Below are 23,829 nucleotides of genomic sequence, written 5' to 3' on the forward strand. Positions count from 1 at the left end.
TGATCAGGATCTGTCATATTTGACTCGTTTACATGTTTTCTTCAACATGTAAACTCTATCCCGGGAATCTCTGGAGCAAGGCCGCGCATAAAGGAAGAAAGCGAGTAGGCGGAGCGAAGCAGTACACGCTGCTGCAAAGGCTGGACATTGCAGTCCCTTTTCCCCCTCCACGCAATCCCGTTCTCTCGCAATTGTTCATTGGTCGAGCCCGCTTGAGTCACTACTCGCCCAGAGACTTGCTTTCGTAAGCTCGCTCCAGAGGTTCTAGGGACAGAGAATAATTGGATTATTTAGAGTTGATAACATGACTTATTTCAAATGTATACATTATTGTCTTCTTTAGTATGTAGTACATAATACCTAGGTACATCACTACTGATTGGATATTTGTTATTTAGCGCCGATTTTCTGCCACTTTTGGGTAATCCCGACGAAGAGATATGAAGGGACACTCACAAAGAACACCCATGCCCATCCCTGGATTCAAACCGTGGACTCCGGACATCGTAGCGCGATATGCTAATCACTCCGCCACGATCTCGGCAATACATGACTAAGTAGTGATGTACTAAATGTTCGTTAATTTTCGATATCGCATTCTAATATGTAGGCTTAGTTTTAAATACTCGGTTATTTATCTCAGTCTGATAATTAAGAACAAGATTTATTTTTTTTTATCTTAATTTGTATTTTAGTTAACTTTCTTCTGCATTTCTATACTAATCGTGACTATGGCGATAAATGATGATTAGATAAAAGTGAAGAATGGACACTGACTAGGGAATAAACAAGCGCCCAGACAGGGGCAAGAACTAGGAACCTTCGGTGATTAGATCGTGAATCGACAAATCAACACGCTCGGCCAACTACCATGTTCATTACGTATGTTATACAAATGAATTTTCCAGTATAGTGAAATGCTTATTCTCAGACTCATTTTTCCTACTACTAATCGAGGAAGCAATTTAGTCGTCCAACTTCTTAGAAATATTCAATGGTAGTTATCAAGAAGGACGTTGTCAAGGTACCCTTGTGCGTTGCTAACCAAACTAGGCAATATAGCGTTGAATTATCCCGACAAATTCTAAAGGCATTGAAGAAAGCGCGGCAGTTGCACCCAATAAGATCCAATCATGTATTCATAATATGAAATTAAGTTAATCTGCTTTCATATTTTATTGAAAGGTTATGGATGCTTGAATAAGATGGAACTTAATAAAATGAAGAAAATTACATACCATCGGTTAGATGGTCGATATTTGATATTTTAATTATGGAGTGAGTACCTTGTGCAAGAATGATTAATTTAATTTGTAGTTCTGAGTGCAAAAGATGAAAATTCTGATATTTTTGATGAAACACTAGGCTCATGGGCTGTTCCATGCAGTCAATTATTTATAGGCTACATTAAAAGTTTAGATTTCTCCCAAGTGTTCGCACCTCCATTTCTGAAAGACATATATTACACTGGTCAACACTGATTTTGATACAGGCTAGCTGTATGCTGAACAATACTACAGACCACAAGATTAACGGTAATATGAAAGCATAAAGTGGCTATCACCTCAGGATTAAAAGTTATGTGCGAAAATATTATAATAAGCTATTCATATAGCGTGTTACACATGTACAGTTGGACAATTTGTCGTTGATTCACTGAGACCCTTTTGAAAGACTTGTTTCTCGCCTATTTTTATTTCAATGTTTAATTCTAAGTATGGGGCAACCCTCTGAGGTGTCAAAGGTAAAAGAGAAGTAAATTTTGTGTGTTACACGATGCAGATGACGCATGCTACAGTGAACGCAGTACTACTTTCAACTGTCCCTTAGTTTAGAGTTGCAAACAGAGATTTTCTTCTGTTCAAAATATTGGACGTGTTTCAGTGAGAGTGGATCGTGTGCACGAAACAGTTGCGGCGATTAGGGGGGCGAGGAGGGGCACTTGCCCTCACACTATCCTAAAATTTATCTTATCAAACCCTATCACCCCCCAGTTTTGGAACCCAATCGCCGCCACTGGCACGAAACAAACTATGAAGAAAACAAAACGTGGGTGTAAGAACAATCCAGATACTTTTGTTATGTATGTGGTGAATTCACTACGAAAAAACAAAGACGGCCTATTTGTAGACTGGTGAACAGAGCATACAGTTTCTATTTCCAATGTCCACTGGGAGACGAAGATAAATGTTGGGCACCTCACATTACGTGTTCAAGATGTAATGATAAACTAACGCAGTGGTTGAAAGGTAAAAAGAAACACTTACCATTTGGCATACCAATGGTTTGGCGTGAGCCAAAAAAAACACGTGGACGATTGCTACTTTTGTTTGACTAATGTTACCGGTTTTTCTTCCTAGAATAAGAATATAATTGAATACCCAAATATTCCTTAGACAATTAGACCTGTGTTTCATGGAGAAGATTTACTCATACTCATTGCCCCATCTACAGTACATGGGAAGACATTCGTCATACCGACGATATGTCTGAGGAAGTGCAGCATGAATCAAGTGAAAACCATTACAAAGGTAGATGAAACCCATCAATGTCAAGTGATTATTGCTGGTTTCTTCAGCGTGAAGGGGGTTGTAAGGGGCGATCTTCCACGTAGTACTCCCAATTGTCAACCTCACTTCCACGTAGTGCACCATGGACTGCATTTTGCAGACTAACGAGGCTCTGGCGTCTGTGTTTTGCCCATATGTGTGCTGAGTCTCCCATTACAGCCTCAGTTTTTAACCGGTCAGAATTAATATTTTAATGAACGACATTGCAGTTAATTTAGGTTAGATAAGGGGTTGGACCCCGTATAAAGTGACGGGTGCAAAATAGCCTTTAAGTGCTGACGCACCCAAAAAGTTCAAATTCAGCGTGAAGGGTCCATGTCCCACAGGAGAAAGTATTTATCAAAGAGACTTCACCCTGCATCATCATCATCTACTTTAAAAGGACGAAATACTCTGTGATTCGTTCTTAATGTGAATGTTATACTTTAACTGTTTTTAAAAGAATTTATATTCTGTATATGTACGAGCTCACTCTAGATTTGTATAATATATTGCGCTAAGTGATGTAATTAGTAACATCTTGTATAACCACAATAACTTAACATTGGAGGGTGATGGGGAAAAACTGCTTGCAGTTTCGTAATCAGCAGGTTTAAATTAATAAAGGCCACCATGTTTGTTCACTGTGCCTGAATTTTTTATTTATTTTTTCTTGGTCAGTGTTATTCGTGATAGATATATTTCAGCATATAACTGACTTCCGTGGCGAAGGTATGAGGCAAACGCACTGTGAATCTAGAACTCAAAATTGGAATTCTGGTAGAGAAAAGAGTGTGTTCATTGTGTTTATTATATTGTCTACTGCATTAATGTATCATTCTTCTTAATCGTCGTGATTGCTTCAGAAGTAGAAAAACTACATGAAGTTTCAAAATACAGGGTATACACGATAAACCTCCAGGATTTTGAAGTGATGGGAAATTAAAACGAACACACCTGCACATTTTTAGATAATTTTATTGCTAAGAGCAACTCAAAAAGTTTCTTACAAAATATTACCATACTTCTATGTGAGCACCTTTAGTGACACGAAGAATATCCAGCCGGTATTCCACTTCGCGCCACGTGCGCTGCAGCACGTCGTCAGGGATGGTATCAATGGCAGCATCAATTCTATCACGCAAAGCATTTACGTTTCGCACCTTCGTTGAGTAAACTGCGTCCTTAACATACCCCCAGAGGAAGAAGTGATGTCTGGGTTACGTGGTGGCTTGCCTGATTGACTTCCGCGGGCTTGTCAATGCTTTCTAGTGAGAAGACACTATGTTTACAAAAGCGACGATGGCGCTGCCTAGCATGACGCGCGCGAACTAAAAAAAACGCACAAACTTGAGCGTACATGAAACCAAATACAAAAGACTGGATTTTCGTAACTTTATTTTCTGATTTTTAACATTGCGTCGAAACCCCGGAGGTTCATCGTGTACACCCTGTATAATAGTTTGATCACGAAAATTGTACATACACCAATTCCATATTGCAGTATTCACAGTGTATGACAAGGAACTTTATTCACAATAAGTTTGACGTGCATTTTCGATTATCTGTTGAGTTGTTGAACAAGAAGTGAACAGAACATCAAGTTCTCCGAAATTCCGAGACCACAGCCAGTCCCCACTGGTTTCTGTGAATGTTCTCAACTTCATCTGATGAAATGTACACGAGTTTCTGGAAGTTTGACTGCATAGTTCTGGACGGTCTCCGCTCCTCCCTTGACTTTAATATTAACATGCATTCTGTTTCACCTCGCCTACTTACTCACGCTAATGCGTTGTATTTACAAATAGAAAACGGGGAGATGCATTTCACTATTCTTCATGTAACCTCCACTAATTCGCTGATGATATGCATGCATATCTAAATGGAATCCCTCTCTCAGCAACTCTAGTGCCACCATGAAATAACTATGGACAAGGTTTAACATACGAAAGTCTATTTACTCGCCTCTTCGCAATTGCATACCGAAGGAACCCCCCAATGAGCTCAATAAAAATACAATATTGAGGTAAAAGTCGGGGGAACGTTTAGGAATGAAGATGGAAAGTGCGAAATTAACTCGTTTTTCTATATTAAATATTGTGTTCCAATTTCTCACAAAGTTTAAAGTGGTGTAAAAAAATCCTTGCGCTCATTGTATCATACAAGCCCACGCGATACGTATTAAACCAAATGTGCACCATTGTTGTGTGAAATGTTTCACTAATACACACATGGACTTAAGTTAACTAAAGACTATGAAAGGTACGATCTGTTTAGAAAATAACTCTAGAAAGGGGGAGAAGAAGATAAGCCCCTACAGCCCCCACTCAACATGCAATAAAATATTGGTAATTCAACGAGCTTTTTACTCCTAAATATTCTATAAATGAATTCTATAGATTATTCTACGGAGCATTCCCTGACATTCGCTACGAGACCCGGCGGCAATCTGCCCGGCATCAGCGCTTGTCTTTCCCGGTGAACGGGTCAGCGACAGTCACTAGAGTCAGTTATTAAAATTACAGTTTTCATATTGTGTACTAATCTTGACTATAGAAGGTGTTGAAAATAATGTCCCTCTGCTGCAACACATTCCTGGCATTTTCGAAGGAAATTGGCATTTACACGTGAATGTTCGTCTACTGTAATTCTCCCGATTTATCGCACAATACTCTGTTTTAACTCACGGATGGTGTGCGGATTGTCTTTGTATTCTTTATTTCCCCATTTTCTTTCCACTTTTATTCAGAATTGACCCTGTTACTCTAAACTTTTTTACGAGGTTTAATATAAGCGACTGTCGCGGACCCGTTCACCAGGAAAGACAAGTTCTGATGCTGGGCCGCTGGCCGCCCAGTCTCGTAGCGAATGTCAGGGAATGCTCTGTATTACTTGATTGCAAGACAGTATTTAGAAAAATGTCAAAATGAACTTAATACGTTCTATCCACTACAGAAATGTTGTTTCAAGTAATACCAGAGCTTGGAATTCACTACACTTGGAACACACTAGTATGTACATATATATATATGTGTGTGTGTGTGTATGTGTTAAGATGGGCCTGAGGGAAATTGATACAGAATGATTAACGTTGATTAAAAAGGACAGATGAAAGGCTTAGGTTGCTTCTGCCGTACACAGCCGGAGGTTTGAGAACGCAAAGGGTCTTTAATTATTTTATTCACATGAAGTGAGACACTACAACTGGATTAGGCTAGATACATGATTCATAATATGTAAGTAAATCAGAAAACAATCACTTTCTGGGTCTCCGTATGTTCCTACTGGGTCTAAACTTGAATATTATGTAGCAAAAGTGAAATATCGATTCTGTAAATTTTATGCTGACATTATTTACAAGACACTTATCATTTTTATGTAATAACCTATATTATTCAGTTTGATTTTTAGTTGCGCTTAAATTTTGGTATATGTTAAGATTTTAATTGAAGCTTATGTAATTCCAATATTAGATGTGATTAATTAATATAAATCAATCCAACGATCATTCTTGAGTTTTCGCGCTTTGAAGATCATTCACAGGAACATCAGATAAATTTACACGTACTGAACGTGATGTCAATTCACATGAACCCATGACTTTCTCCTTTCTTCAAACCGGAGTCTCCTAGTAAAAGTTTGCAACTAAAACTTCGTTTATGTTTCATAAGGGACTCGAGTTGAGCCCTTGCTTATGACTGTCGTGAACTATAGGTCCCGAGTGAAACATAAGATGAGGAAGAGACTGCTCAGTCAGTTCTTCTGCAAAGAGCTCGCATACAAGCAGTGGACAAGGTTGCTTGGCAGCAGAAGTCTCCAAATAGGAAATTCAGATAAAGGCGAGAAATCTAAAACAAAACAATTTTAATCACTTAAACATTTTAACTCTTTGAAGTTGTGGGAAAATTAATATATTTAATGATGATGACCTGCATTTGATTTATTTTACTTCGCTTTTTGCCACTTTTGGCTAATCGCGAAGATGAGGACGAGTAATATGATGACATTTCATTCACAAAGAACACCCATGCCCAGGCGTCGTTGCGCGCTGTTCTAACCACTACGCCATGGAGGTCGGCCGCATTGTAATCACGTATTTACTAAATTTACATTCATAAAATAAGATATATCTTTGTTTCTTACATGTATTACAAGGTTTCAAAGAGCCGTGGTAGTTCAGTCATTAGGGCGTCTGACTACCATGCGAGGGACCCGGGTTTGATCCCCAGCGGGGGAAAACCGGGATTTTTTCCACCTGTTCAAGCGAATCCGGCGCCCATCCAGCGTCGTATAAAGTTGGTACCTCGAGGAAACTCTGGGGGGGGGGGGTAAAGGCGACCAGGAGTGTGGTGCTGATCGCATCACCTCCAACTTCGGCCGTGATCAAGAAAGTGTGCCGCCATAACTCGACACCACCTATACGCCTTCATGGCGTGGTGCAAGGCACAGGGGAGCACTTTGATTTTACAAGGTTTCAAAATCACAAACCAAGCACACCCAAATATATTTTTATTTACCCTACACGGGTTGGTCGAGCGCGGGGATAGTATTACTCAGTTTTTTATTTAAATATTTTGTATCACAAGAGCTATTGGGTTATAATATTGTATGAATTAAGAGTTTACTGTTTAGGGTGTTTGACTGCCACGCTCGAGACCTTGGTTCGATTCCAGAGTAGGACGATGTCCGGTTGAAATTTTCTTGAATATGGTCCTGAGTAAATCGGCTCTAGGGTTCACCCAGCCTCCAATCAATGGTTACCTGAGGGCGACTCTGGTATGTAAAGAATGCCCGAACGTGGTGCTGATCACACCACCTCTACAATGGCGAATAGTCAGAATGTGTGGTGTACTGCACCCGCATTTCCAACATGAGGTCGTGGCGAGATGCAATGCACAGGGGATAACTATATTTCGTATTCATTATATTACATGACGCAAGTTCAGAAGAAAGTTAATACTCGTATTACAAAAATTTCAGTAGCAGCATATACTGTCAATTTTCTGCCTAAACGAAGAAATATTATATCTACCTAAACTGTAAAATATTAGCATGAAGTAGCAAGCTCTAACATTTAAATTCTAGAATGAAAATTCAGGTACAAATATTTATCACGTTATTTTTCTTAGTGATAATCTTATTTTTCCGTTTGAGTGAGCACGCCTTGCTAAACTAAGCAGTCCTAAGCGTGATATATGACTACAGCGTAATCCTTTCAAGAGATAAACGAATAAATGAAAGAGATTACCAAAGGAAAAATAGCAACAGTAGAAAAAATACAAAACAATACACCCAACACCATCACTCAGGGAGAAGTCAACTGACAATCTGATTTGTTTTTAGAACAGGTTCCCGTAATAGTTGAGCTAAAGTTACAGTCTGAATATGAATCCAATTTTTGTGCCTTCACAAGAACAATAATTTAGCCATCTCGTGCTTCTCTTTTCTGCTATTTTGATAGCAATTAATATGCATTGTTGGTAATAACGGCAATGTTTCTGTGAGCCTTTTACTAGAAAATGATACCGAAGTCATCCTCCAGTTTTCCTTCCCTTTGCTACCTGGTTTATGGGATGGCCGATTTTATCCTCAACGTTCACACAGAAATCTCAGCCGGGATGCCTCTGAACCTCGGAAATCCTGCGGCGGATTATGAAGGAATAGAAATGAAATTGCCACAAAAATATATTTCTCGTTTTGCTCTTACCAAAAGCAGCGTGCAATCTTACAATTTTGTCCATGATGTGTTCGGAAAACGTTTCAAGAAAAGGTATTAGCCAGTTCATATTATTGAACATTTTAAATTCAAATACTTAAATATTAAATATATCCTTTCCGCAAATTTCAAAATGTGTACCAAATATTATATTGAGACTATTCCACAAAGAATTTTATCACATACATAACTAATGTGGTTACTAAACAAGTGATTCTTGCAAGGTAAGCTTCTGCGTGTTAGAAACAAATTTCAGCAAAACAATCTAGATACATTCATTTTGATCCAACCGTCATTAGGGACTCTGGTAGCCGCACAATACATTCATTCGAAAGTTTTATCAGCATTTCTCTTGATCCCTGTCAAATAAACACCCAGGCTTAAAATAATGTTCCACATGCACCTGTCACGTGATTTTTCAAAAACACGAAATAATTAATTTTCCTAACAGCAACAATTTTAATCGAGAAACCAATTTTTTTAAAAAAAACCTTCACGAATATAAAATTAAATATAAAGCTCATTTGCAATATGTGAAAGATTATAAAATTTGAATTACATAACATAAAAAACAACAGATATTTTAAATAAGATCTATCGACTTGTAAGAAATGCTAGAGAAAAATATTTTATTTAAATTTAAAAGTTATTTTAAAAATGTGACCTTTGCCGTTAAATACGTGAAAATGTAACGGCTTACTTTTGTTGTTATTATTCTGCTACAATTATGAAATTATCATACTTATTGATATTGCTTTTCAAATTGTTAAGATTTCTGCAATTACATTTCACATCAATTTTCTTAACTGTAATACATGTATTTCCTAAAATTATGTCATGGATACTAAGATTCCCCCTTTTCTCTATTTCCATCTTTCTCTCACCATCTTCATTTTTCATTCTTATTTCCACATTTCTACCTTTAGTTACTCTCTCTTTATTATCATGTTTCTGTACTTATTACTCTTTTTCTTTCATTTACTGTTTCTCTTTTCTTTCTCTGCGTTCATTTGCCTCTCTTTCCTTTTCTGTTTCCAGGTCCCTTTATTTTTCTTCTCCTGTCTCTCTATCACTTTTTTCGATCTTCACTCTCCTTTTATTCCTTTCCCTGTTTCCCTTTGTTTCTTTCTCTCCCCATTAATTCGCTACATCGTTCTCTCTACACTTCCAAAAATGTTTCGTGTAGTCTATCTGGGTGCGAAGGAGGGTGAGCTCGGTAGCGACGCCCTGCTGGAGACGTATCCCTTCCCCTATATCCGGGCCTCAGTTTTGCTAAATAAAATAGGAATTACGGGAAGTGGTTCATTCTGTGAATATTTGTGTGTTTCGATTCAGACTTCAGTTCTGGTTTTTATAATTTTCCCTGCGATGCATTTAAATGTATAATTGGATTCGGAATGGTGTTTTCTTGTTTAGTCGATGTCAGCTGTATTCGTTTGATAGTGGAATAGTACGATTGCCTTTCTCAGCTGTACGATCACGGACACTTGTGTTATAACATCATGCCAATGGAATATTTCAACCCAGAAAAATCCGTGACTGTACGATAACAGACACTTCTGCTTTGTGAGGACTCCATTGACTTTAAATCAGGTAGTCAAAAGTCGGAAGCATCAGTGTTCGTTTCAAGTGTCTTTGATATGCTATTTTAATTCTGTGAGATAGAGAGGAGGCGAGTGAACGAAATATCCAGAAATAGTGTAATCAGACGATACAGTAATGTATTTGTACGGTGGATGCACACGAATGATTGGTTTGTAATGTGAAATATCACATCTAACGTTTGTCTCAGTATACTATACTTAGAAAAGTTAATGCACCAGTTTAAACAAAAAATGAATAAAGTCTGTAGGTCAGACGAAATATTTAAGTGCATCGTTCAGAAATATGCAGGAATGTGCATCAAAGAACGCATCAATTGATGCATTAAAGCAGAGCTCGACACAGAAAGAAATACTCACTTGCATCATGATGCACTGTGGCGTTATCTTTACAAAAGCTATAGAAAAATGCATCATATTGTAACCTGATTCTTGGAAAAGGCCGAAAAACACACTTCAGTGAATCTATCGATGCGTTACTGGTGCATCAAATACGTAGATTATATGCATTTAGTTTTCTGTGTACAGAGTTTTACAAGTCTCCGTTTTATTTATGGTTGTATAAGATAATATTTGTTGAAAATATAATGTAACAGCTTTATGTAAAACATTTGCATCAAAAGGAATGAATGTCTAAGAAAAATTGAAGTTTCCATCAGTACGTAGAAGACAAGACGTAAAAGCACAGGATTATTCCCAACCTCAAGGAGAAGAAATAAAAAAAAATTAAACACACACATCAAAAATTTACACGAGAAAGAAAGAAATAGAAACAATATGATTCGTACAGCCCAATCGCGTATTTCGTGTTGAGAAACTAGAAGTTCTTGGATTCAATCCTAGGCATTTTTCGTCATAGTAATTTTTCATAGTTATCCTTCATTAGCATTAGTGGCTATTTCCTGTTAAATAAGTTATTATGCACGAGAATGGAGGTTAGAAGAGAGCGACATTACAAAAGTAAGTATTATGTGTTGAATGATATAATAAATGCGACTTCTACAGACTTTTTTAAAAATATGAAAAGTAAATTCAGCTTTTTAGCACTAGCTGTGTTCGAAGATGAAATAGTGACGTTTGGTGGTTCTTTTCCTTATTTTGAGGTTTCGTACACACGGCGCATATGGGAATGAAAATTCCAGATTATATCCTTCCTTCTTGCATAACCACATTTGGGGGTCGGGTCACGTATGCATCGCACTACCTTGGGGAACTCGCTCTGGGCATCCGGCGGCTTCATCTTAGTCTATAAGCAAGGAAAGTTGCTCCTCCGTCGTTACTGACGCCTTTCTGTAATTCTGCCACACAGTGCGAGCTGGTGACTGCTAAATGAATGAGTAAAATTACATTTGCATAGTAATGATAACCGAAGGCATGTGAACGCTGTCAGCAAGCATCCAGCGTTTGCAGCTCACGCTTGCCGTATTAACTTGCCTTGAGAGCTGTTTCGCAGCTCCCTAACCAAATTTCAGTGGGCGTGGCTCAGCTAGGAATAATAAAAATTAGCATAGATCGAGACTGAGACGAGTTATCGGGTTTGCATTTTTAACGGTGCTTCGTAACTTTGAGTGCATACTTGTTGTTCATCAGATTTTATTCGTAAGGATTGATCGAAAGAAATATTACACTGTACCCTGTCCCGGCTATCTCTGGAGCAAGGCCGCGCATAACGGCATAGAAGAGGGGATCGAATGAGCAGAGCGAATCAGTACACGCTGCTGGGAAGGTTGGTAACTGCAGTCGCATTGCCACATCCACGCAAATCTGTTCCCTCTCACATGTCCATTGGTGAAGCTATCTCGCGTCACTACTTGCGCAGAGACTTGTTTTCGTTCGTTTGCTCCAGAGATAGCCGGGACAGAGTACAGAAAGAAGAGAACTGAGGACGATCAGTTTAGCATTTACATGCCATCATCACCCTCGATTCCCGATTGAGGCATATTGCACCCTGTTTCATATTTCAGTTTAAACTAAGTCCAGTCTCAAATTGCCCTATCTGAGCATAAAGGACTTTACGTATTTTGCCAAAACAAACCTTTATAATAACGGTCGTTAATTACGTTAGTTTGCCTTCGTTTATCAATTATACAAATGCCTAATTTATTAGAGTTTCTATTGAAGAAAGCAAAATACATTTTTAGATATCTTTACGTTTGAAGGTGGTACTTTCACAACCAAATTGTTCGACATTGCAAAATTAATCAATCACGTAGCAGCTGCACTACTTAACTCACCAAGGCTCTCTTTACTTCATCATAAAATATTCGATTTTTTTTGTCATATTTTGAAAATTTAACACATCCCATCATTAATAAATTCTCTACTTTTTGAAGAGATGAAGTGGTTTTCTTATTCAAGAAGAAACCTGTTCCTGGATAATACTTCACTGAAAATCATGAATTTTAGTATTAGTTACTCTCGCCTAGTCACTACTTTCATGCGCAGCTACCATATCTAATTTGTATAGATATTCCATAAATAATTTCTATCTATCTAGTTTCACTATTATAATTCTACAATTGATAAGAATGTAAAACATACGAAAAGCATGTGGGCGACCCTACGTAAACATGATCTTATAGGAAACAAACATGCCATTCAAGATATTCCACAAGACATATTAAATCCAAATATCATGAACGACCACTTTATACAATTTTCGCAGAATGATGCTGACCACAACACGCTGGAAAACATATGCAAAACATTTTTTAGCCAACAAACCCTTAAACTTATTTACAAAGAAGGCATTCAGCAGGATACAGAGTAAAGCAAGTGGAGACGATGGAATAAACCTAACCATGTTAAAATTGTTACTTCCTTTCTGCTTAAACACCATAACGAACATAATGAATAATTCCTTAGTACAAGGTGTCTTCCCAGAAGCATGGAAAAAGGCAATCGTTTTACCACTCCCGAAATGCAAGCCTGTTAAAAACGTGAATGATTTGCGCCCAATAAGCATACTCTCAATAATGTCGAAAATTCTAGAGCGTATTGTACACGAACAGATATTCACACACGTAATATCCACATCTAGTTTTCCGAAGCATCAATCTGGCTTTCGGTCCAATCACAGCACCACAACAGCCATTCTGAATTGCTGACGATGCACAAAAAGCTATCGATGAAAGCAAAATCACCTTACTTGTTTGCCTTGATTTCTCAAAAGCTTTGGATTGTGTAAACCATGAAGTTCTACTCACTAAATTACATAGCATTGGGGTTACTGGTATTACCCACAACTGGTTTGCATCGTACCTTTCTGGCAGAAAGCAGTGCGTAAAAATCAGAGATAAAATAACTGTTCTTCTGGCTGTTTAAACATTCGTAATGGAGTGCCCCAGGGGAGCATCCTTGGACCTCTACTTCTCTCCATTTATGTAATGCACTTGCATAAAAGTCTCCACATGTTCAGTATCACTAATATGCTGATTATACTCAGATTTACATACACACGGGGGTAAAAGAATACTCAAGTACGATATCTCAGCTACAAGAAGACCTCGACGCCATCAGTAACTGGGCACAATTTAACTTGCTAAAATTAAACCCAACTAAGTCGAAATTCATCATAATTGGATCCAAATTTTTTGTGAAAAAGCTAAGCGAAAGCACAGATCACATGATACTTCCTAAATTGAATAACTACACATTAACTTTAGAAAAGACTGTTAATAACCTAAGCTTTGTCATGGATTCCCACATAGAATGGTCAGATCATATCTCAAAGCAAATAAAGAAAACCAACAAATCTCTGCGAGCCTTGTACCACTTAAATAATATTGTAGGCACTGAGGTTAAGAAAACATTGTGCGAAAGCCTAGTATTATCACGGTTACTAAATGGAGCCATAGTTGCTTTTAATGCAAGCAGCTCCATATTTCATAAGCTACAAAAACTACAGAATGCATGCATGAGATTCATATAAAAGCTCAAAATAAGGGACAACATTTCAAAATACATACACCGTTTGAATTGGCTTAACACAAAGAATTTCGCTAAATATCAGTTACTAACTTTAACACATAAAGTACTAAGCAGCAAACAACCTGGATATCTTTTTGAGAAACTGAATACAAATTCGAGCAGGCATCAACATGTAACGCGACGGAAAAACTTATTGTCAGTCCCAGTTCATAATACAACCATCTACGGAAGATCGTACACCGTATCTGCCACCAAAGAATGGAATTCCCTTCCAGCCTCTCTAAAATCCATCCAGTGTCATAAGCAGTTTAAAAAGAAACTAAAAAATCATCTACTAGCAAGGCAGTTAAGCACATCATCACGAGCAACTTTTCCGTTATAAATATATATATCCATTGTAATAATTGGCAACTCTGTTCATGTAACTTGTTATAATTATTAGCATTCTAAATTTCATAATTTTCCTTTGTCTTTTAAATTTATTATTATTATTATTATTATTGCTATTGCTGTTTTATTCATTGTTACAGCTGACTTCATACATGTATATGTACTAAAGATGAAAGCGATGAACATTAGATATCTATGTCCATTAGTTTATACATATAATCCTCTTTTCTTTAATATTTCTATTCAATTTGTATTTTTATATTCAGTGTTCATCCAGCTTATATGTATCAGGGTATGTTCATATATTCCATTTGTACTTTACTTTTACTTTACTTTGTAATAATCACCCAGACAAGGGTGTCTGTTGTAAGAGCGGCCCTCGAGGCCAAAACACGCCCGCTCTAATAAAGACGATTTTTAATTATTATTATTATTAATAGAAACTCTTAAATTTCTACAAAGACACGATGTATACCTCTAACACACAAATGTGCATTTATTAAAACCCTAGTTTGCAACGACGCACAATTTCCTTGAATTTAGATAATTCCATGCAGCTATGCACGAACAATGCACTTCCTGTATGGGTGATTAGGATATCTATTGCTAACGAAATAAGCACCAAAGACTATGATGTAGCTCAGTCACGACTAAATTAACTGCGAAGCGTGCGTTGAAACATTTATCTTTCATTATAGGCCCATGAACATCCGCTGAGTTGGACAAATGATCGTACATGTTCTTTACCAAGAGAGACTTCCCGCCATGTAATATATTCCAATATAATACCCCTTATTGGGCCGTTGGAGACAATTGAAACGATTAGAAGTACTTCCGTGATGTCGGAATTAACTCTACCACACAGCTCCTTCAGTTCCATGAAGCTAGGATCGTATTTATTCCAAGTTTCGAGCAACTAAAGAGGCTTAGTTGCTGAAATAGAAGCAAGGACATGAACTTCGCAAGAAAATTACAAAATAAGATTTCCAACGTAGGAAATGCTAAAGCATTGCGAGAAACCATATGTATTTTTGTTTCTGTCTATCTGGCTGTCTACTTCTCCAGACTAAAGTTCCCGATGAGATTAATTTATTGTTTAAATTATATTTGAACTTATGAAAAACTGCGTGTAAACCTAATACAAAAATTCAGTAAATAAGATACAGAGATATCGTTCATAAAAGTTTATTCTAACGTCATTGACACTATTAAAGACTTTTGATGGGTATATACTCTGTCTCGTGAATCTGTGGAGCAAGGCCGCGCATAACGAGAGAAGGGGAGAAATCGAGTGGGCGCTGCTGCAAACGGTTGGATAACTAAACCCGCGTCTCCCTCTCCAAGCACTCGTTTCCCATTTCAGACGTGCATTAGTCGAACTCTCTTGGGTCACTACATGCGAAGAAACTTGTTTTTGTTCGCTCGCTCCAGAGATTCCCCGGACAGAGTGTAAGTGTATATCACTCATCTGGTTGTTGTTGCTAAAAACTTGAAAAGCATCTCTTGCCACGGACAGGTTGGTGCTTGTTTATATCCTGGGTATTGATTGATTGAGTTGGTGTTTTAAGTCCACTTAAAGCACAGAAAGGCTATCCGGGACTGGACCTACAGTTTAAAGTGGGATTCGAACCACTATGTGCCTCCATCGAGTATCGAACCCGGGACTCTCGATTACAAGGCGACAACGTACCCTGGGTATAAATCAATGCCGGTAATCATTGATTATACTATTCACACTGATGTATAATGATTGAAACAAGAGCTTCAAATATCTTACTAAAAATATTTACTATAAAAATTGATCGATAGTTGGAAATTCTATCACAGGCTGCTTTCTGAAGAGGTAATAATTTCCTTCCGCGATTTCGAAAAGAAAACTGTTTTTAAGGATTTGTTGAAGATCAGACAAGACAGGTGCAAGTATGCAACCACATCACCTGAAAATATAACTAGGAATGCTGTAGAGACTCGACTTGTTCGTATCGAACTGGGCAACGTGCCTCCAACAAAAATTTAACCCGGGACCCCAGGATTGCAAGGCGACAGTATTACCAATAAGTTTCCCAATCGTTAAAAATTTGAAATAAAATCTGTTCAGGTCATTATTGGGACGACAAATGATTTTACTTTGAAACTAAATGTTTATAAATACAATTTTTACGTGTTGCTTTTCTATAAGCTTTAAACATTTTTGCCTTATTTTTGTCTATGTTATAACGCGGGGATGAAAGGTTAGAAAAGCAAAGTAAAGTAACAGAAATGCAGAACATATAAATATCAAAAGGGAAGCATTTGGTCCTTTATCAGAGGAAATCATATATTGGCTAATAAATTTCCTCAAAGGATCTTCCTCAGACACTCGCCGCATTATACCTTTCAGAGAGAACTTCAGAAGACCTACTCATAGAAATTCTCCTGAATTACATCTATAGGAACTTAGACATTGCAGTGAATTAGCGTATTTCTTCTCTCCATTGATGATAATTGGATATACGGGTATATTGTGAGGGCGGATCCGCGAAAGGAGGGGAATTGATGAGTGGCTCACAACAGATCCTCTTCCAAACTTTGGAGCTTTGGAGGCTTCCATTCAGTATTCCGTGCCAAACTTTCTGCAAGTTATTACGTGGAACTCAAATTAATGTACCCTTCCTTTGGCTGTGTTCTGGGCGAAAAGAACGTTACAATTCTCCGCTCCTTAAGCGTTGCGCCCTTTATGTTCTGGACTTCGATTTGTTCCATTTTCAACATCTTCGCTCAAGATCTCCCATTATTTGCCATCTTTTATCATCATTCTTTCCACATGAGGTAAGCATAGTGAGATGGTGAAATTCTAAGAAGAATACTAAAGGCACAAACATTGGATGGAACAGCCTGGTCTTAAGGTTTCAAAAGGAGGATACCTTCTTCTTTCACGGCCTCCAACAATAGAACCACTCACACATGCTTTTGATTTATGATATGGGAATGTTGACGTTCTATAGTTTTGGCACTGCAATCACTATCTAGAATATGACTAGGAAGGAATTCGTTCAACCTATATATACTCTATCCCGGGAATCTCTGGAGCACGGCCGCGCAAGAAGGAGAGAGAGAGCGAGTGGGCGGAACGAAGCAGTACGCGGTGCTGCGAAGGCTGGTAACTGCAGTCGTTTCGCGCAATCCCGTTCCCTCGCACGTGTTCATTTGTTGCGCCTTCTTGAGTCACTACTTGCGCAGAGACTTGCTTTCGTCCGCTCGCTCCAGAGATTCCCGAAACAGAGAATAGGTTGAAGAAACATCTATACTCTGTCCCGGGAATCTCTAAAGCGAGCGAACGAAGGCAAGTCTCTGCGCGGCTTTGCTCCAGAGATTACCGGGATAGAGTATATGTATTCTTAAGGCAATGCAGTCTTACCTTTAATCAACCCTTCAGCCACCTCGGTGGTCGAGTCGACCACTCATAATCTCACCACCAAAAGCTCAGGGTTCAAGTCCCTGGTGTTACTTTGTGAGTACCCCCTCATCAATTTAATCTGTCATTCACTTTTACGTCAAAAAGCGACGTAAAGTGGAAAAAAGTACGCAAATTCAAATATATCATATCTTCCTCAGTTCATCTGAGTTTGTTGGCGAGAAAGAAATGGAAATCTTTTGCTACGTTGGACTGTTTGCATATGAAATTTCCGTGGCATCTATAATTGTTTATCTATTTTAGTAAAATCGTTGGTATTAAAACCAGGCATGTCTTGTCAAAATAGACAAGAAATAATAATTTCTTGCGCTTTCGTATAAAATAAGCAATGTACATGCAGGAAAGTAAATTTCCCTCTTATTCAACAGATTTGATTGTTCTGATTTATGATCAATTTTGCGAGAATCACCACATGTATTCTCCATATCAGTGCGCAGTTAAGAAAAGACATGCAATAAATATTTCTCTGCCTTTTGTAAACTAATTTGAATTTCAACCGCATAGGCTCGTAAGATAATACGAGCGAAAAGTTAAAAGTTAATAGGCATTCGCCCGTTTTTTCAGTTGTTATAATAAACAAATTAAAACAATACTTACCAGAGTACTAAATAAAAGTATCGCCTTGGTGAAAAGTATACCTGCAATGTGAAAAGAAAAAACTTGTTATTTTTAATAGCGATTCTGAAGTTAAAATTATAATACAAAACTATGGTTATAAAACGTTGCACATATAATATTGAAACTAGCCGAAATATAACACAACTAGTAATTTGTAATTGAAATAGATTTCCTGGTCAGTTAAATGTTTAAAACAAATACCATCCATACTTCTGTCCCAGAATTTCGTATGGTTTTGATATGCGAAATCTTGCGAGACATGAAAAAGAACAGAGTCCTAATATAATATCAGTGTAGGGAAGTGGAGAATTTAAATCCTAAAATATATATTTGTGGAATTTAAAAAGCACTTGTTGTGCGTGTGCGTCTTCTTTCATGAAATCTGCATAAAAGGGAAATCTATTTTACGTAACTGTTCCTCATTATGACGTCTTTTTTCAGAGCATTCTTTGCATACTAAGCCCTTCAAAAGCTACACATTCCGCTCTCTTGATATCCATTTCGTTAGGCTTCCTATTCTCAAATTTTACGTCCGCATTCCATCACGGGAATAACAAGCGTGGAATTTCTCCTCCCAAGGGACTGTGTTGAAAATTATGGCCAGAGACGCGGAACGGCCAAAACGGTTTCCCCTCCTCTCACGGCTAAGTGCATTTCTCGTGGCACAGGTGAACCGCTGCCACAACAGTCCATACTTGTCTACACTTCTCTCTTCCGCAATAATGAGCATCCAATCGCAGAAATCCCAATTCCCAGCAAAAAATTGTCTTTTCAAAAAGATAACTGAATTGGGCGTAAAAAACTATCTCGGAAGTCTCTGGAGCAAGGCCGCGCAGAAAGGTAGAGCATGGGAGAGAAAGAATGGGCGGAGCTGAAGCAGTACAAGGTGCTTCAAAGGCTGGTAACAGCAATCATTTCCTCCCCTCAACCACGCAAACCCGTGCCCTCTCGCGAGTTCATTGGTCGAGCCATCTCGAGTCGCTACTTGTTTTCGTTCGCTCGCTCCAGATATTTCCGGGACAGAGTATACATTGGCATATAAACCTAAGAATTGTAATGTAATTTGGGTTGTCTACACACAAGGCGTTCGCAGTCAGATATCCAGTGTTTAATTCAATGCTCTTTCCATAGGGTCTCAACAAACCAAAACAGCGTGAGACTGTAGTACGGCTAATTGTAACCGTGCATCACAGTATTAAGTGTGTGTGATACCACAAACACTTATTGCAATACATTTATATCATATGTACTGATTAAAATAATGTTAGCAATCATATGTTATGATAATGTATAAAAAGGAAATATTCAACGAAATACGTCAAGTTAATTTGTATAAGCACAAAATTTGTGGATTATTCTCTGCCAATGTAGCCCACGTTACATAGAAACTGTTTCTTATTCAACTTGGCATATAGTTACGCAACATTTCTACGTTCTTAGTTACACTACTTGTTCTTAGCATATCAGTATGGAACCTTCTATTAGCTGCAATAATAATTCCACATTCAAGGCATGCACAAGTAGTGACTTGTGGCACAAGCCCACACAAACACATTTGTATTGAATTTAAGTCCACTTTGTGCACAGATATAATAATCGGGACTGCATTCCTCGTGCAATTCTAGCCTGATTCGACTAATCACATCACCCCTTTATATTTTTTTTAGTTGAATTCAACATGGCGGTCCACAATATGGCAGACCTCTGCTTGACACACACAATTATGATTCCACCCTAGGCCTAACCTATTTCTGTCATGACCCAACATAACTCCTTTACATTTCATAGAGGGTGTTATGGAACTTTTAACTAACCTTGTATAATACAATTAAATAGCTATTCATGTAATTACAATGATATAATTGCATAGAACATTCAACTTTTAAATTTATAAGTCAAATAAAAATTAAATACATGCCACAATACTGGTATGCATCTTCATTCGAAGTAGCTACTTCAGAAATTTTCATTTGATATTATCAAGTATTGTTTTGCTAACAGTAACGTCAACTTCTAACAGTAATTGTGATGCATGGTATAATATTGGAGGAAAATCTAAATTTTTAATTAAACTTCAAAAGTTACTATATATATTAATTTAAAATGCGAACATAATGTCATATCAATGTTGGGACAGTAGTTTCAATAAAACGTACGTTTCGGATTGCAACCGCGAAGCGTTTTTAAACTGGGGGAAAGGAATTTTTTAAATGGTAGATCGCAGGTTCCCGTAGGAATGCTCTCAGGGTTTTGTGTTCAATGTTTCACACGGTCGTAGGTGGATTCAAAAGCAAGAATGTGATCCAATATTGGATAGCCCAGAGTGACGAAAACTGGATCCGCAAGTGAAAAAGTGTTCAAAATTCATTCTTTCTTTTGGGACAAGTGTCGGAATTCATCTGCGAACTCGTATCCCTATCCAGAGGTCTGAAAGGAGGCATTTGTTATCTACATGTGTAATATGTTCGCGTACATGTGATATGTATGTTCGAGATCCTGGACCCACATCCAGGTTAGTCATTCATGCGGTTGTGTATGTTCCGTATTTTGTATTGTGTGTGTCCAGTGTCCGTCTACAGTCTTAGTTCTTACCATAGCATGGAGATTTAAATGCTCAGATCTTTGATTTAGTTTATTTTACTTCGCGTTTTGTGCCTCTTGGCTAATTTGCGAAGATGGGGATGAAATGATGAAATTGATGAATGGACATTCAGAAACAACCAAGCCCGAGCGGGATTCGAACCCGGGACCCTTGGCGTCGCAGCGCTCAGATCTTTGTTTCGGTTCGAGATAAATATATGTAGTGAAGGCAGCCTAGGAGGCAGCCGATGTACCCACTGCTATTAATATGAGGTATACCGTATTTGCCGGCGTATTTGTACATATCTTTTAGGAAAAAGCTTTATCACTGAATATTATAATTAATTTACAGTATTTCAAATATGATGTAATACAGGTAGACCTGTATGTAGGTCTACGCTCAACAAATAACTTACGTAATCTAACAAGGAAAGAATACATTTTAATATTTTTCGGCAGAAGTCACACATTTATCTCCAGAGCTAAATGAAGACTAACTAACTAAACTAACTCTCTAGCATGCTTAAACCCGAAGGTTTATGTCCGCAGCAACACAGGCTTCCATCTGTCCCTATCCTGGACAAGATTAATCCAATCTTTTCCATCCTTACCGATTTCCTTTAGGTCCATCTCAATGTTATCCCTCCACCTTCGCCTTGGCCTTCCTACAGGTCTCTTACCATCAGGTAAGAGAATGAAATTATTAAATTATTCTTCAGCTAAGTGAAGAGTCACTTGAAACCTCTTCTAAATTAGAATCCGAGTCCAGAAACAACAAATTGTCCTCTGCACCATCCAGTGAACTATGTCTTTAACCATTGTCTTACACAGCTTTGACCTATCCACAAACTTGTGAAAAACTGAATATCGGCGTATAAGATGCACCCTGTTTTCCAGACCTATTTTCAAGGAAAGAAGTCTTATTCGCCGGCAATACGGTAATTAAAAAAGGATCACTATATTATACATATATGTTTGCGTTTAATATATCAGGGGCCTCCCGATGGATTAGTGGTAACGTCGTCACCTTGTAATCAAGGGGTCCAGGATTCGATACCCGGTGGAGGCACATGGCACAGTGGTTTGGGCCCCACTTTAAACTGTAGGTCCAGTCCCGATTAGCCTCTCTGTGCATAAAGTGGACTTAAAACAACAAATTAATCAATATAAACAACAAATCAATCAATATATCAGGAGAAATAAAACAGTCGTATGTGGAATTATAATACGTCGTTCGTAAAGTAAGTTCCACTGATAAATACCGTGATGCTGCAAGCGGGGCAGTGTGAATGCGCATGCGTCTTGTGTAGCCACAACCTTGACGAAGTGCAGGCGTCAGTCTGAGGCAAGTTAGTCAGGAGAGTAGTGCGTTGTTGTTATGTTTTTGACAATCCAAACTCCCGCCACGTGTGAGGTGCGATCCGTGATCCGTTTTCTCGATGCACGTAATGTTCCAGCTGCGGAGATCCACCGTCAGATTTGTGAGGTGTATGGAGAAGGAATAATGAGTGCTTCAATGGTAAGAAGATGGGTGAGACAGTTTCGTGGTGGACGGGTTAGTGTTCATGATGAAGAACGAAGTGGTCGACCGTCTGTTGTGAATCCCAATTTGGTTCGTTTAGTGGAAGAGCAGATTAGGGAGAACATTAGAGTTTCCACAAATCTCCAGAACTGTGCTGTATGAAATTGTAACAGTGAATTTGAAATTTCGTAAATTGTGTAACCGTTGGGTTCCTCACCAGCTCTCCGAAAATGCCAAAAACGAAAGAATGGAAAGTGCATTAGAGTTTTTGAAACAGTATAGTGAGGAGGGGTAAGAGTTGTTGGATCGGATTGTGACTGGAGACTAGACATGGGTTTTGCATGAAACCCCAGAACAGAAACGAAGCACCATGGAGTGGAGGCACTCCGCGTCACCGCGGAAAACGCAACCAAAACCAAAGCTTACGAACAAAAAAATCATGTGCACTGTGTTTTGGGATAGGCATGAAGTATTGCTTGTGCAATTTATGGAGCGTGGACGGCACATCAATGCCGAAACCTATTGTGTGACGCTTCAAAACCTGCGTCGTGCAATCCAAAACAAACGACGTGGCATGTTCAGTCGGGGTGTCATTCTCCTCCGCGACAATGCTCGTCCGCATGTGGCAAATGCAACTCGGGAACTCCTGACGACTTTCCATTGGGAAAAACTACCACACACACCTTACAGTCCTGATCTTGTCCCATCTGATTTTAGTTTGTTCCTCCACCTTAAGGCATTCCGTGCTGGAAAACATTCTGGTACTGACGAAGAACTGAAACGTGCAGTTTCCCAATGGTTCTCCATTCAGGCGGAAACGTTCTATGATAGGGGTACAACGAACTTGGTATCTCGCTGTGATGCGTGCTTGAATTCTTATGGCGATTATTTGTGAATCTTGTACCATGTATATATTCTCACCCCTATAAAGGTCATGATATTACTATTTATATTTTTCATTTTATTGCATGATGGAACATACTTTCCGAACGACTTATATATAAAATACGCAATACACGATACATAGAATTTGATATCTAATGCATATGGAATGCTTTGTAATGATTGTATTATATATGTCAGAAGTCGCACGTTGTGTTCATTGATTCAATTTCATTAATTATCAAAAAACAAATATCTAGCGTGTGCTTTATTCTATGGTTTTAGAATGCATGACTATATACTTTCAAGCGTCAGATTTATATCGGAAGATCCTAAATATTTCAGATAAGGGTAAACTTGCCTGAAAGCGCTTAGAAAGCAGCTAGTATATTCACCACAGCTCCCGGACCATGAGATTCGCACGCTTATCTCCGTATTGTGACCTAAGTTGACCGTGGCAACATCTCATATCCTGGACTCACAATGAACTAGGAGCTTCAACGGACACAGCACAGCATCAGTAGGAGATTAACGAAATGCTTGAACTTCAGAGGATATTCTTCCCCCCAGACGGCCTTCCGGCTAAG

General features: G+C 38.3%; 1 protein-coding gene across 2 annotated transcripts in view; it reads right to left on the reverse strand.

Annotated features, from left to right (window-relative positions):
* Positions 1 to 23,829, reverse strand: part of LOC145984293 (cell adhesion molecule Dscam1-like) — an 875,949-nt gene that overhangs the window by 810,434 nt on the left and 41,686 nt on the right. For both annotated transcript variants that reach the window (XM_083117935.1, XM_083117934.1), the window contains exon 2: positions 18,238 to 18,278. The gene's annotated coding sequence lies outside the window, so the exon portion shown is untranslated. The remainder of the gene's footprint in view (positions 1 to 18,237; positions 18,279 to 23,829) is intronic.

Source organism: Lepisma saccharinum, chromosome 2 (assembly GCF_977018435.1).
Source record: "Lepisma saccharinum chromosome 2, izLepSacc3.1, whole genome shotgun sequence".
In the NCBI taxonomy this organism is placed as follows: Eukaryota; Metazoa; Arthropoda; class Insecta; order Zygentoma; family Lepismatidae; genus Lepisma; species Lepisma saccharinum.